The following is a 17495-nucleotide window of genomic DNA, read 5'->3' as shown; positions in this document are numbered from 1 at the left end:
TTTTCTTCATCAGGTATAGGGTCCGCAAACATGTACTTTTCCAGAAATCAAGGAAATAAACTTTTACAACTGCCGCTTATGTAACCACATAGTAAAGCTTTTTCGCCGAGGGCGCCATTTGCGCAACGGGCAAAGTAAGTGGTTGGGAGGCGGATAGCTTGGTATCGAATCTCGAGGAAACTACATGGTTTTCATTTTTTTGAAGTGTAATTTTCCGTATCAGAATTCGTACGGATAGGGACGTTAATAAGGTACTCAACACAACGGGGAATCATAATAGTAATAAGGTAGGCAAACTAATTTCCCAAACGACGTCAATTAGTACAGAATTGAACTTTTAAGCCTTGTCACACGAAAACAACTCCGAGTAAGAGTGCTGCGAATTCCTGACGAGGGCCATAGATCGTCAACAGCGCGACGCTTGTCTACAGCGAGGCACGGGACAGAATGCACGCGATGAGAGTTACGTTGTGCCGGTTGCCTGTTCAAATGGTTCAAATGGCTCTGAGCACTACGGGACTTAACATCTGTGGTCATTAGTCCCCTACAACTCAGAACAACTTAAACCTAACTAACCGAAGGACACCACACACATCCATGCCCGAGGCAGGATTCGAACCTGCGACCGTAGCAGTCGTGCGGTTCCGGACTGAGCGCCTAGAACCGCTAGACCACCGCGGCCGGCTGGATGCCTGTTCGTCGTATCATAGTTGTGAACCTCGAAGACTGATGGTGTCCACCAAGAACCTTATAGAAGTCAACCGGAAAGAGTTGTTTTCCGTGATTAGGCTGCCATGAACCTCGAGGATACATGTCGAGATTTTCCTTGGTTGACCCGCCGAATGAAAAAACGTTTTGTGAAAAAAATACAGTGATGTTCCGTAAGCAGCATATGACTTGTACTATATGTAGATTGTAGTAATTAGCTTTTCTGTTTAATTAATTAGTTATTGTTTGTTGTGTCATATCTTTCAGTTGCATAATCTGAATAACGGAGGATTTACACCCTTCGACCAGTGCTGAAATATATATTTGTGGGCCTGTCACAGACGACAGCAATCGGGAAGTTACTGACGCTGTGTTTTGGTTTGTGAAAATGATGCCAGACGGACGTATTTTCAGCGCATTACCGGAAGCAGGCAGTTCTGTTTCTCGGCCTTCCAGATTGGTAGGAGCGGCTATCGTCGAGCGATTTTTGGAGCTGACGAACAAAATTACTTTTGTTGCTGCTGAAGGACTATTCCGTGAAGGCGAAGCAGAAGGTGATTCAGTGGAACATATTGCGGCTAGTGAATCGCAAAATGGTCATAACAATTTGGAAATTTCCACTTCGTAGGCAATCTGTGCTTCATCTGTCCCCGATGAGTATTACGAACCGCTTACTAAACGATTGAATTACGGCCCTATATCTATTGAAGTAAAAGTAAAGTCAGTAGCGCTAGCCAGGAATCATCCAAATTGGAACCTACTAACACTGCAAAACAGTGGAGCAACGACAAGCCTGAAAAGGAAGAAGAACCTAAAATTGAGGGAAAATGATATCGTTAAAGGAGTTAAAAGATACGACAAGTACCAGGCGATAAGTAAATGGACGTATGAGCAATCTGTCGAATCCCGTTGTCGTAAAGAGAATGTAACAACGAGAATACTGCAGGAGTGGGCTGCAGGTGCAGCGCTTCAATATACGACCAACAAGGATTTTACATTTGCTGCATCATTATCTTGGGCATCACGTATTACCGGTTTTAATCGTGATTACGTAATCAACACCGATCCAACAGCATGCGAATGTCGGGTGAACATTCGACGCACGTTGTCGCATAAAGGAGAAAAAATGTACGCTTGTCGCAGTTGGTAGTAAAAATTAAATAAATAAATAGACTTTCGTACACGGCGCTATATGCTATCACAGCCTCTGGAAAAGTGTTGCCTAAGGTTTTCCTGTGTTAACAGGAAACGAATGTTACATTTGGTCCTCGGGTTATAGAAGAGGTCAATCACTTAACCGACTCGTTGAAAAATGTCCACATTACTTGCTCGAAACCCGGGAAATTGACGAATGCGATTTACAGAACATTTCTTGAGAGTGTTTTAAAACCATTCGTTACTGGTAATACGTTTTGTCTAATATTGGGGTCCTGGCATAGAAAAACTAATACTCTAATGTATGACACCATGTTTATAGATGTCGAGGGTCAACCGACGTGCAGGGTGAAAGTGATACCCCCAAACTGCACACCTGTATACCAGCCCTGTCGTGTTTATTACCATCGACAAGTTAAAACTTCATTTCGAGGCTTCAGAACTGCAATGTGCTTCTGGAAACCCAGATGCAATAATTATTTGCAGCATAATTCATAGACAACTTTCACCACCGCTTTTTTCAGGAATTATATCGTATGCGTGGTACGCATCAAAATTAATTCCCGAAAAAGACATATTTTTAAATGTAAACCAAGTTTGTTTTTCGGTAGGAACAGTGTAGCTGTCGAAAGATTGCGTTCATTAGATATTCCTGGTGCCCTTAGTATATTTGTTTCTAATGTTTATATGACAAGTACCATTCATCTACTTGTTTGAAGAAAAGTGAGGACACGCAACAGTGGCTGGAAGAGCAATTGTAAAGTGACCAGGAGTACCATTTTCCTTGTTTCCTGTCCCAGGAGGTATGAGAAATTTATTTGCCTGCCTTTTTTATCATTCCTTATTGATTTACTTACCTTATTAACTCTCTTATCCTCATCAATTGAGATGCGAAAGAATCCAAACGAGAAAAATAACATCCGCTAGGTTTCCTCGGTATTTCATCCGGATTTTCTGTTTCCCAGCCAGTTACCTCGGCAGTTGCCCTATCGACTTTCTCTGCGAAAAGCTTTTACGATGTGGATACATAAGCGGCAGTTATAAGAGTTTCTTTCCTAGATTTCTGGAAAAGTATGCATTTGTGGACCCCATACCAGATGATGAGAAATGCTCTATGTACAATTATTTATCAATCCCACCAGTTTTGGGTCGATTGCCAGTCGTAACCTTTAGGGATCATTTTTCTTAAAAACAGAAAGTGTTGAGCCAAAGTATCTTAGGTTGTGCACAAGCTACCTGCCAAATTTGAGCCGAATCGGTTGGCCGTGTCTGAGCCTTTCCCCTTGCGAGGCGGCTTTCTACCCTTCCCGCGGTTCCTTCGTTGGTGGTTGGAGTCTTCCCTCGGGCATGGGTTTGTGCGTTGTCCTTAGCGTAAGTTAGTTTAAGTAATATTTAAGCATAGGGACCGACCAGCTCAGCACTTTCGTCGCATAGGAACGTACTACAAATTTCCAAAATTTAAGCCATTGCAGATATGAAATGCTGGTACGATACTAACCGATGTAACTGCCAGAACGCTGAATGCAGCCATGTATTGTGTTGTACAAGTGCCGGATGTCAATTTTTCAGATGGAGGTCTGTGCCTGCTGCACTTAGTAGGTCAATAAAAGGATGATTAATGCTCGTTGTGGTTGATACTGGAGCTGTCGTATGATTACTCGATTGGGATCTGATGATCGTGTATGCCAAGATAACGTGTCGACACTCTGCAAAGCATGTTAGGTTAGAACAGCGGTGTGGGGAAGCGCTATACTGTTGGTAAACACCCCCTGGACTGCAGTTCATGATGACAGTACGACAGATCGAATCACCAGATTGATGTACAGATCTGCGGAAAGGGTCCGTGCGATAACTGCGAGGCTACTCCACTGTCATACGAAATTGGACTCCAAACGATAACTTCAGGTGTACGTCCAGTGTGTCTACCTCGGAGACAGGTTGGCTGTAGGCTCTCAACTGGCTTCCAACTAACCTACACACCGCTATCACTGGCATCGAGGCAGAACCAGCTTTCATCGTGAAATACGATAGACCAACATGCCTTGCAATGAGCTCTCGCTTGACATCACAGAAGTCGCAAATGGCGGCGGTTTGGGGTCAGGGGAATGCGTGCTACAGAGCGATAGGCTCAGAGCTGCCTTTGAATTATCCGATTTGTAACATTTCGTCGTGATACTGAGGTGTCAGCTGCTGCAGATGCAATAGCACGCGTCAGAGTCATACACCGAACACAATGGTCTTCATTCTTTGTAATGCCACATGGTGGTCTAGAGCCCGGTCATCTTCCGATTCGTTACCAACGCCACCAGCAATCATTTACAGTGGCTACATTCCTGCCAAGTCTTCCTGCAGTATTGCAGAGGTGCTGATAATAGCATTTTTCTCGACGTAAAGGTACTCTTGACAAACATCAACCCACCATGTTCAAAGGTAACCAACGCCCACGACAGTTACAGCATGGATTTGAAGAAAACTTCATTAGCATCTTCCTTTTTTTTGTCATCAGTCTTCTGACTGGTTTGATGCTGTCCGCTGCGAATTCATCTCCTGTACCAACCTCTTCATCTCACAGCAGCACCTGCAACCTACATCCTCAATTATTTGTTGGATGAATTCCCATCTCTGCGTTCCTTTACATTTTTTGTTGCCCTGTTCAATCCTCTACTACCATGGAAGTCATTCCCTAGATGTCTCAGCACATGTCCTAAGATCCTATCCTCTCTCAGAGTTTTCCACATATCCCTTTCCTCTCAGAGTCTGCGCAGAACCTCCTCATTCCTTACCTTATCATTCCACATAATTTTCAATATTAGTCTGTAGTGCCACAACTCAAAAGCTTCAATACTCTTCCGTTCCTCAAATTAAGGCCTATGTGAGGTGTTGTATGTTGATATGTAGACTTCTCTTGGCCAGCAATGCCTTTTGATGTCTTTGTTTCTCCGTCCGTCATTGGTTACATTGCTGCTTAGGTACCACAGTTCCTTGACTTCATCTACTTCGTGACCATCAGCCCTGATGTTAAGTTTGTCACTGTTCTCATTGTTGTTACTTCTCTTTACTTTCGTCTTTCTTCGATTTATTCTCAGTCCATATTCTGTACTCAGTAGACCATACGTTCCATTCAGCACATCATGTAATTCTTCTTCACTTTCAACAAGGATATCAATGTCATCAGCGAATCATGTCAATGATAACCTTTCACCTTCAGTTTTCATTCCAGTCCAGAACCTTTCTTTTATTTCCATCACAGGCTTCTTTAGTGTACAGATTGAACATTAGAGGCGAAAGACTACATCCATGTCTTCATCCTTTTTAATCAGAGCACTTCGTTTTTTGGCGTCAACTCTTATTATTCGCTCTTGAATCTTGTACATATTGTATAGAACCCATCTTTCCCTTTAACTTACCCTTGTTTTTCTCAGAGTTTCGAAAATCGCGCGCTATTTTACATTGTCGAACGCTTTTTCCTGGTCGACAATACATATGAACGTGTCCTGATTTTTCTTTAGTCTTGCTTCCATTATCAATCGCAACGTCAGAATTGCCTCTCTGGTGCCTAAAGCCAAACTGATCGTTATCTAATACAACCTCAATTTTCTTTGCCATTCCTCTGTATATTATTTTTGTCAGCATCTTTGATGCATGAGCTATTAAGCTGATCGTGCAATAATTCTCGCACTTGCCAGCTCTTGCGGTCTTCGGAATTGTGTGGATGGTACTTTCCCGAAAGTCAGGTGGCATGTCTCCAGGCTCATACCTTCTACACAATATCGTGAACAGTCGCTGCAACTTCCCCAATGATTTTAGAAGTTGTTATGGAATATTATCCATTCCTTCTGACCTATTTCATGTAAAGTCCTCCAAATCTCTCCTAAATTCTGATTCTAATACTGGATCCCCTATCTCTTCTAAATTGACTCCTGTTTCTTCTTCTATCACATCAGACAGATCTTCCCCTTAATAGAGTCATCTGCATTTAGCAGTGGTACTCTCGTTGCATTTTTAAAGTTACCACCCTTGTTTTTAATTTCGCCGGAGGTTATTTTGACTTTCCTGTATTCTAAGCCAATCCTTCCGACAAGCATTTCTTTTTCGATCTCTTCACATGTTTCATGCAACCATTTCGCATTAACTTCACTGTACGTCCTATTAATTTCATTACTCAGCGACTTGTATTCAAATATTCCTTAATTTCCCTGAAAATTTTTGTCTTTACTTCTTACGTCGATCAACTGATGTATTTCTTCTAATACCCATGGCTTCTTCGCAGTTATCTGCTTAGTACCTATGGTTTCTTCTCCAACTTATGTGATTTCCCTTTTTACAGATGTCCAGTCCTCTTCACATGTACTGCCTGCTGAGCTATTCCTTAGCCGGCCGCTGTGGGCGAGCGATTCTACTAGCTTCATTCCGTAACCGCGCTGCTGCTATGGTCTCAGGTTCGAATCCTGCCTCGGGCGTGGATGTGTGTGCTGTCTTTAGGTTAGTTAGGGTTAGGTCTTTCTAAGGTCTAGGTGACTTATGACCTCAGATGTTAAGTCCCATATTGCTCAGAGCCATTTGAACCATTTTGAACTGTTAAAAAAGCACTAATGACACTTCTTAAGTAAATAACAAATTTCTGTAACTAACCGTTCCCGCAGTATACAAACTAATAACAACAAGAACTAATAATTAATAATGGCTAACTTGCAACAGGATGGCAAATTTAAAAAAAAAAACAGATTACTTAGCTTAACAGCCTGGTTCCAAATAATAATACACAGGGACAAGTCTCTCTGCCCAACGGCTGCTCCTTGCATTTTTTCAAAATACCAGTCATCAGTGTGCGCTTTACAATGCATTAAACAGAGCAGAACATTTGGACAGAAGTACCTGAAACATAAATTCGGTTACCACATGAACCATAAGGGAAGGTACTTATATACTAAACAAGGGCCGTGTTACACACAGTAGCTACTGATTAAAAACTTAACAAAATGCGACCAACTTGAGGTCACGACGCTGTTCAAAACTTGACAGGAGAGTAAACACACGGATCGCAATGCAGTTGTAAGGAGGGTGCTAGAGCCGAATAATAAAGCCAGTAATTCTCGCCGGTTTCTGGAGAACCCGGAAGAAGCGAGTCACCGCTCCATAGCTTAGTTATCAAGACCAACTGGAAATAACATCGTGGCCGCAGGCTATCACAGTGAAAAAGGATTCGCATGACTCCCGTAACAGTACGCAACAGTGTTACCAACTCATTGCGGGCCCCACACGGTCCCGTGCCGCAAAATCCCAGAATACCACGCAGCACCTAGACTTCCCGTCACTTGCGCCACCTGGCGGGATGCCGACACACAACCCAGACGCTGCAATCCACGTTTCTCCAACGGCAAACGCCGACACGCCCAAATAGCCTCCTGCTGTCTTCACGAACAACCCACTGACACGAACTGTTGAGAGAACAATAAAGCAAGGAGGTAGAAGGTGCAGCAAAACCGCCGCAAAAATGACTTGGTACAAGCTAGCTGCAGATAGCTCAATCATTTACAATGGAAGCGTATGTGGTTGTTGCTAAGCCTAGTTTACACTACGACACTAGGTTGCAAACAACTGCGCAACCGGCCACTGCACATGCGCATTTGCGCAACTACTTGGCGAAACTAAACAGTTTCGGCGTGTTCCAACTTTGTCGACACTAGTTGCAGGAGTTTTGAGGTTATTTGTGTTCGTAAAATGTAGACTGACTGAAATATGAAGTGAGGAACGGAGAATAATGTTCGCTTTTTGGATATATATGTGTTGCACAGGTGTTTGTGGGATTTCAGTGATGCTGATTAGAAAAATAAGCAACATGTTGCTGCTCCTGAGACCGTCATGTGCGATCAGAACACAGATAGTTTGACAATATCTCAGCTAGAGGGCAAAATTTATTGAAGTAGGAGCACATATAGAACTGTATTAAGAAAAATGCGAGCAAATGTAAATCTAGCTGTAGAAATGCTCTTGTGTACAGGACTAAAATCCCATCCTTCGAGTTGGCCCATTATTTTTTTTTTCAGGAATATTGTTTACAGGAGGTAAGGCTATGCAAATCAAGACGCTACATTCTTTATTCAATATTCATGTATTTAAAACGTCCCAACAATGCCCCCCTCTCACATGTGTATGAATTTCGAAATATAGCCTCTGTACATATCTATAGTCAAGAGAGTAGTTTGCAACCCATTCTCTTCTTAATGCTGTTAATGTTAATTATTATTACTATTAATAATTATTGGTGTTAATGAAAAAACGTCCACACCAACTGAAACCGTATCTTATAGCACGCCGAGTGTTCTCGATTGTAATGCACGCAATGTGATATGTAATTTTAGTTCTGGCGACAGTGCTTCATGCATTACAATACTATTGTTCCTTATCGCATAATTAACTCTAGAAGAAACGTTAACAGTTCTGGTGACATTCTAAGATAATTAAAAGAACTTCTTGGGTCTTCCATTATAAATTATTTCAACAAGGATGCTGAGCAGCTGAGGTGAGGTATTTTCTTCATCCAGTCACGAATCGAAAAAAGTTTCTTTTTTTTTTTTTTCTTATGCAGAGATTCCACACAACAAGCTTTTAACTCCTTCACAACTCGTGCGACGTGCAGCTGCCAAAACTTTCATTTCAGACACGACTCAGGAACCCACAAAACGACGAAACTGAAGTATATACTAGTTTCGCCGTGTCTACAGTCAAATATGAAACCATTCGCGTGCAACTAATTCCACGCAACGAGTGGCACAACGCAATGTCGTAGTGTAATCTAGGCTTTAGTGTTTGGTTGCGTGGTTTATCTTATCTAGAGGTACATGAGGAATGCACTAGGAAATTTGAGAAGCCAGCATCAACAACAGAAAATTTCGGTAACTCGACCATAAATTCCAAAGAACATTAAACGTGGTGAACACATTCACGGGTGGTCTCTTGTACTGCAAGAGACTGTTCATCGAATCGGAGAAGCAGTCGACAGAAATCAACATTTATCAATTCGTCGATTAATAAAAATCAACGATATTGGGAATTTTACCCTTTATGTTAGAGAATAGAGCACATTCAGGTGGTTCATGAATTAGGCGACGAAGATTACGCAGCTCGCTCAGCTGGATGTAACGAATTGACAGAAGCTGTACCCAACGCACACCCCATGGATCACATTTTGTTTACTGTTGAGGCCACACTCCACATCTGCAGAATTGTTGACAAACACAACTGTCGCATATTCTGCCAACTTCCAGCTACTGCTGAATGTCAAAGAGACACGTCATAAGCGTGTGTGTGGCCTGTATTCACAACGAATACAATTACCAGACCGCTCATTTTTATAGAAGAGGTAATTACGGGAAACTTTTACTTGAATATGCTGGAGCAATTCTTGGAACCAAAGTTACAGTACGCGGGCATTACTGACACTTATGTTCTGACAGGCTGGAACGCCAGCTCATTTTGCTCTCACAGCACCTAAACTGAAGATTCGCCAAACGAATGGATACGGAGAGGTTCAACAGGAACCGTGACCATCACGTTAACCTAAATTGCAAAATTGGGATACCTTCACTTGGGCGTATATAGCGTCAGTCAAAGGTAAAAAAGCTCCAAGATCTGGAAGCTCGCAACTGAAATACAGCGTCGGCTATTTCTCAGGATATTCTTAAGAGTATATTCAGGTCTGCTCTTCTACGATAACAGCAATGCTTCGAAATGGAGGGGGGCCTTGACGAACTGCGATGAAAATATAAGTATAGATTCACAATAAACGTACATGGTATTGTGTAAATGCATCCAATATTTCGCGGAAACTGATCGAGATTCTATTACCTTACATGTACCAAACTAACTTGCACTATACTAGATTACTGTCGTCTGTGGGTTAGGAAGAATCTTTGCATGGTGAACGACAAACTCACAACCTATCTTCTACAGTTGTGACTAAACGTAGTGAAAGTTGCCTTTGAAAACTCATTTTGGTTGATTTTGTGTTGGTTGGTTGTAATTTTGCTTTTTTTTTTAGCTTTGTGTAACTTCGCGCTTTTCCAACTGCGAAAGAAACCTCGTAATGTAATTGCTTGGAAATGCGGTCTTTGAGTGCTCAGTACAATGTTCCAGACAACAAGTAAACTGTTTTACACATCATTAAGTGATATACTCCTAGAAATAAAAATTGGCTCGGATCGAGTATCTGAATAGTGCTCTTAGGTGAAATATTCCTGTAACAAACTGTTTTTCAACTATGTGATATATTATTACTTGTACGCAAATCATGTTATCACACTGGTTAACATTGACAAATGGCAGCAGTAATAATAAATTTTTATTCTCACCAATGTTGGATTAACGATTAATAAAAATGAGAAAAATACCTTACTGTGAAAATTATTCAACCTTTAATGAAATTTCAGAAGTTTCGTGACATGGATGCCTCATTCAGCAATGAATCCTAACTATGCGGCTGCATTGCCCAAAAAAAAAAAAAAAAAAAAAAAAAAAAAAAAAAAAAAAAAAAAAAAACATTTCTTTTAATGCTCTTTTGATTATGAATCTCTTTCACAATATTCAAGTACAAATCATTTTACATAAACACAGATGCTCTTAACTCTACATCTACACTGTCACTAATCTGGTCTGGGTCTGTCTCACTATTGCTCCTCGCTACCCAGCAGCGATGACAAAAACAGGCACATCTTCCGGCGATACGGTTACTCCGACTAAAGACTGCTCGCGAAAAATAAGCGACTCAGAATTGTTGCTTCGCGACTGAGACATCCATAGTACGTACAAATTCCAGAAATACAAATAATAAACTCGCAATAGACCTGTTTCATGATACCACGGCCTATGATTTTCGAATATGGCGAAGATTATACTGAAAAATTCGTCAGTACAGTATTTCACAAAAATAGTAATAAGCTAGGAAGTAGTACAATATATCATAGAAAAAAATAAAAAGATTACAGAATATATACATGTCACGTGCATATAAGCACTATAAAGAAGTGAAAAACTTGTTTTGCAAGTAGTGGTTCTCAGTGGCACATAAATTGATGTACAAAAAGGTTTGTACATGTAGTGCTGAGGTGCACTCCAAGTAAAGTTGTAAATAATGCTCACACTGGTGCTCAGGTGCACTCAAAATGTGTTAAAATTTGAGGGAAATGTGCACAAGTTAGAGAAAATTGTCCATCACATTAGTGTGCACTTGTTGTCGAGGCGTCAAGTGTGGGAAAAAATTACATTCATGGTGTTATTATTTTTGTAGTTATTCTGCGCAAAAACTCGTGAGGCTCTTTTAGTCATACAAAATATGTATCGAAGCACTATCTTTTCGTGGTTGTTGTAAGCGAAGCCGTTGACATTGTACACAGTACACTACGTAGCACATGCTGAAGTCATTTTTAGCAGTTGTTTTAATAACTCATCACTACTGCTCTAATGATAGAACTCCGGCGCTCCTCGCTGCCCAGCAGATATGAAAGAAGAAGCACATCTTACAGCGACACAGCTACTCTGACTAAACAATAATAAGTGTAAGTAGCTTGAATAAAAGGGTCGCTATGTGTAAGGTGCGTGAAGCTCACTTTGAAAATATCCTGATGGTTAAAAGAGCCACTCGCACTTTGAATAAGAAAATGCTACCTGACAGTGAAATCAAAGTAAAAGATTGGGTCACCACCAACTCCAGCCACACGAAAAATAAGAGGTTGCGCTGAGTCGGAAAACTACTTAATTTATTTATAAGAAAAGCTCACGAAAGAACATTCATTCTAAAGTCACTGATAAAGAATGGGATGTAATTATTAGTATTATCCAGGCATTGTTCCCGTGAATCCAATATTGAATAAAGTAAAGAGGGCGCGAACACTGTGCATAAGTGAAGCTTGCAGCAACATTCCTGAAAACAAGATCTATTCCAGAACATTTGTTTTAAATCAAAAAAGGACACTAATTATTGGACGTGTGCACATGGAAGCGCTAAGGATGGGCTAACAATGAAAACTACAAGGTAAATGGCGTAGGTAACGGAGACGTACCATTAGTACACTGGATAAGATTGGAGCTAAAATTATTTATTCCTTAAAACATTGATGTACTGCATCTGTAGACTGCTGCTACCTGGTAACTAAGTACAATTGCTTGTGAAACGCTATATAATTCACAACAGACTCGTGTGCCCACGTGATTCGCGGAGACACATTTTCTACGTACCATGGCCAAATTTTAGTAACATCAAACCACACAGTCGTGAACAATTAACATTTTACGAAGGACACATCTCAATAGATAAAGGATAATGGCAGAGGGCCAACAAACTTTAATATTGACACATGTCGATGGTTTCTACCGGACATAAAATAATGAGACAAAGAAAATTCACAAAGAAGCAAAAATTACCAAGATTCAGAAAAGATTAGAATGTATGCACACGCAGTTGCAGGCACACAAACATTCACACTGATCCGAGGGCGCTTCAACATACGCATCACCTTTGTGCTATGTTCTTCTTACGGATCAAAGTCAAGTCTGCATTAGGAATCAAACTGAAAGTCTGCAAAAGCCTTGCATTCCTCGCTGCGACCCAGCAAATCAGTCTTTGTAAGATGAAAGGCGAGACCAAAAGCTAAAAGCTCCCCTCTTGCTATGAGACAACGCTCCACGCTGTTAAGTCAACTCACCCTTCTTCGAAGAGACTTCGGCTGCAGACCCTCGGCAAGCTGGAAACAGACTTACGCTCTCACACACTCAAACGTCTCCTACGCGACCCTGTGGCCCGAAAAACCCAGAGATGAGGCTTCTGCTACCAACCTAACACCGGTAACTTTCACACAAGGGAAGCAAACCTCTTTACCTACCTGAAAACTACAGGGGTTGGCCATTCTGTACGCCGACCGCTGATATAGAAAAATGAAACACACCCAAATTTATTCACGCATGCCAGGGAATTCTGTATCACTGGATAGCAAATAAAATAATAATGAAAGAGAACCACAGGAACTCTCCATCAGTGATTCAAAATCGTTTGCTTAACGTCTGCGACATACATAGTACGTACAAATTCCAGAAATGCAAATAATAGACTCCCAATAGACTAGTTTCAATAGGTGAAATATCTTTAGTACATCCACAGCTACTAAACGATGTAGGTAAATACAAATTTCACGGTTAAACAACCGCTTGTTGCACGCTACAATAGTTTTATTGTTATATAGAAAAAACGGCTAAGTGTTCTGTGAGATTAGATTTATTTTATCACGAAAAGGCTTTCGGCATTTTAGGCGATCATCAGATGGAAACTGAATGTCTGCAATTTTCCATGAACGTTCATAAGTCACCAGCAAATCAAGTAAAGGTATTACACTGAGGAGACAAATTAATGGGATAGCAATATGCATATATACAGATGGCATAGTTTCATGTACACAAGGGATAAAAGGGCAGTGCATTAGCGGAGGTGTCATTTGTACTAAGGTGATCTATGTGAAAAACTGTCCGACGTGATTATAGCTGCAGGATGGAAATTAACAGGCTTTGAGTGCGGAGTGGTAGTTGGAGATACTCGGACGGGATATTCCATTCCGACAATCGTTAAGGAATTCGATATTCCATCAGCCGCAGTGTCAGGAGTGTGTAAGGAATACGAAATTTCAGATATTACCTCTCACCGCGGACAACGCAGTGGCCGACGGTCTGCAACTTAACGACCGAGAGCAGCGGCGTTTTGCGTGGAGTTGTCAGCGCTAACAGATGAGCAACACTGCGTGAAATAACCTCAGAAATGTGGGATGTACGACAAACGTCTCCATTAGGACAGCTCAACGAAATTTGGCGTTAGTGGACTATGACACCAGATGACCGACGCGAGTGTCTTTGCTGACAGCACGACATCGCCAGCAGCGCCTCTCCTGGGCTCGTGACCATGTCGGTTGGGGCCTAGACGTCTGGTAAGCCGCGGCCAGGCCAGGTGAGTCACGATTTCAGGTGGTAAGAGCTGATGGTGTGGTATGATATGATATGGTTCGAGTGCCGCGCAGACCCCACGAAAGCACGGACTCAAGTGGTCAGCAATGCAGTGGTGGCACCATAATGGTGTGGGATGTGGTTACATGGAATGGATTGAAAACGGTTATGCTCTCCTACTTGAATATCATTTGCACTTGTTCATGGACTTAATTTTTATGGATGACAATGTGCCATGTCACCAGGCCACAATTGTTCACGCTTGTCTTGAAGAACATGATACACAACTAGAACGAATGATCTGGTTACCATGATGACCCGACGTGAACTCCATGGAATATTTATGGGACATACTCGAAAAGTCATTTTGTGTACAAAATCTTACAACGGCAACGCTTTCGTAATTATGGATGGCTGTAGAAGCAGTGTGGCTCAATGTTTGTTCAGGGGGCTTACAAAGATTGGTATAGTCAATGCCACGTCGAGTTGCTGCACTCTGAGTGGCAAAACGTGGTCCGACACGATATTAGGAGGTGTTAGGAGGTATTCCATGACTTTTCTCACCTCCGTCTGTGTCTGAAACCAACAGCCGTAAGCTTCTATATGTGAGTCCTAGGACTTCTTGATTATAGGAGATTTAGAGATGGCATTCCAGTACGGCCAGCAGTGCCATCCTTTTCTTCCCCGTCCAGAATGAGATTTTCACTCTGCAGCGGAGTGTGCGCTGATAACCACCTGGCACATTAAAACTGTGTGCCGGACCGAAACTCGAACTCGGGACCTTTGCCTTACGCGGGAAAGTGCTCTACCATCTGAGCTACCCAAGCACGACTCACGCCCCGCCCTCACAGCTTTACTTCCGCCAGTATCTTGTATTTCTCTGCCTCATGTTAACAAGAAAGCTAATGTACACCAATAAGAATAAAATCAATTTTCGAGATAAGTTTGGTACAAACAGTTCCATAGTACTCGATAAATTTAAAGACATACAAATCACCCACTTCTAAACTATTGCTGTTTCACGTCACTAGCTTGTTTACAAGTTTCCCTAATGATTATCGTAAAAACACATCACCAGATCTTTTTCACAAAATATAACCGTTGCTACTCATATGTGTGTAAGAGTTATTTTCAGTTTGAAAACATTCATTGTAGTCAGTTTGGTGGCTTAGCTAAAAGATTCTCTCTTAGTCCAATACTATCTCAAATTATCACTCGTGATTTCTAACAAATTTTCTTACATAAACAACTACTGAATGACAAAACTAAGTGCTGGTCCAGACATGTACTGTGTTTACTGACTGGTACAACTAGGCAGTTAGAAACATTACTACGAGAGGCATTCAGTAAGTAATGCAACACATTTTTTCTCGACCAATTTCGGTTGGGAAAAAAAACGCGGAATTTGTCGTGGGACATCGTGGAATAGTCTCGCTTCAGCCTTCAAAATGGCGTCTGTTACGGAGGTGCTTTCCATACAGAAAGCTGTCACTGGGTATCTTTTGGAGAAGAACCAGAGCATCGCACTTATTCATAAACGGTTGCAAAATATCTATGAAGACCTGGCAGTGAATGAAAACACGACGCGTCGTTCGGCGAAACGTCTGTCATCATCGCTTCAAGGTCGCGCAAACCTGTCCGATATATCGCGTGCCGGCTGCCCGCACACAGCTGTGACTCCAGCAATGTTAGAACGTGAGGACACTCTCATTTCACGTGGCTGACGGATCACAATCAAACACCTCACTGCACAACTAAAGGTTGTTGTTGTTGTGGTCTTCAGTCCTGAGACTGGTTTGATGCAGCTCTCCATGCTACTCTATCCTGTGCAAGCTTCTTCATCTCTCAGTACCTACTGCAGCCCACATCCTTCTGAATCTGCTTAGTGTATTCATCTCTTGGTCTCCCTCTACGATTTTTACACTCCATGCTGCCCTCCAGTACTAAATTGGTGATTCCTTGATGCCTCAGAAAATGTCCTACCACCCGATTCCTTCTTCTAGTCATTTGTGCCACAAGCTCCTCTTCTCCCACATTCTATTCAGTACCTCCTCATTAGTAATGTGATCTACCCATCTAATCTTCAGCATTCTTCTGTAGCACCACATTTCGAAGGCTTCTATTCTCTTTTTGTCTAAACTACTTATCATCCATGTTTCACTCCAATGGCTACACTCCACACAAATACTTTCAGAAATGACTTCCTGACACTTAAATCTATACTCGATGTTAACAAATTTCTCTTCTTCAGAAACACTTTCCTTGCCATTGCCAGTCTACATTTTATATCCTCTCTAATTCAACCATCATCAGTTATTTTGCTCCCCAAATAGCAAAACTCCTTTACTACCTTAAGTGTCTCATTTCCTAATCTAATTCCCTCAGCATCACCCGACTTAATTCGACTACATTCCATTATCCTCGTTTTGCTTTTGTTGATGTTCATCTTATATCCTCCTTTCAAGACACTGTCCATTCCATTCAACTGCTCTTCCAAGTCCTCTGCTGTCTCTGACAGAATTACAATGTCATCGGCGAACCTCAAAGTTTTTATTTCTTCTCCATGGATTTTAATACCTACTCCGAATTTTTCTTTTGTTTCATTTACTGATTGTTCAATATACGGATTCAATAACCTCGGGGAGAGGCTACAACCCTATCTTACTCCCTTCCCAACCACTGCTTCCCTTTCATGTCTCTCGACTCTTATAACTGCCATCTGGTTTCTGTACAAATTGTAAATAGCCTTTTGCTCCCTGTATTTTACCCCTGCCACCTTTAGAATTTGAAAAAGAGTATTCCAGTCATCATTGTCAAAAGCTTTCTCTAAGTCTACAAATGCTAGAAACGTAGGTTTGCCTTTCCTTAATCTTTCTTCTAAGATAATTCGTAAGGTCAGTTTTGCCTCACGTGTTCCAGTATTTCTACGGAATCCAAACCGATCTTCCCCAAGGTTGTCTTCTACTAGTTTTTCCATTCGTCTGTAAAGAATTCGTGTTAGTATTTTGCAGCTGTGGCTTATTAAACTGATTGTTCGGTAATTTTCGCATCTGTCAACACCTGCTTTCTTTGGGATTGGAATTATTATATTCTTCTTGAAGTCTGAGGGTATTTCGTCTGTTTCATACATCTTGCTCACCAGATGGTAGAGTTTTCTCAGGACTGGCTCTCCCAAGGCCGTCAGTAGTTCCAATGGAATGTTGTCTACTCCGGGGCCTTGTTTTGGCTCAGGTCTTTCAGTGCTCTCTCAAACTCTTCACGCAGTATCGTATCTGCCATTTCATCTTCATCTACATCCTCTTCCATTTCCCTAATATTGTCCTCAAGTACATCGCCCTTGTATAGACCCTCTATATACTCCTTCCACCTTTCTGCTTTCCCTTCTTTGCTTAGAACTGGGTTTCCATCTGAGCTCTTGATGACCATACAAGTGGTTCTCTTATCTCCAAAGGTCTCTTTAATTTTCCTGTAGGCAGTATCTATCTTACCCCTAGTGAGACAAGCCTCTACATCCTTACATTTGTCTTCTAGCCATCCCTGCTTAGCCATTTTGCACTTCCTGTCGATCTCGTTTTTGAGACGTTTGTATTCCTTTTTGCCTGCTTCATTTGCTGTATTTTTATATTTTCTCCTTTCATCAATTAAATTCA

The sequence above is a fragment of the Schistocerca gregaria genome, chromosome 1 (genome assembly GCF_023897955.1).
Source record: "Schistocerca gregaria isolate iqSchGreg1 chromosome 1, iqSchGreg1.2, whole genome shotgun sequence".
NCBI classification, from domain to species: domain Eukaryota; kingdom Metazoa; phylum Arthropoda; class Insecta; order Orthoptera; family Acrididae; genus Schistocerca; species Schistocerca gregaria.
This window is presented reverse-complemented; position numbering follows the sequence as displayed.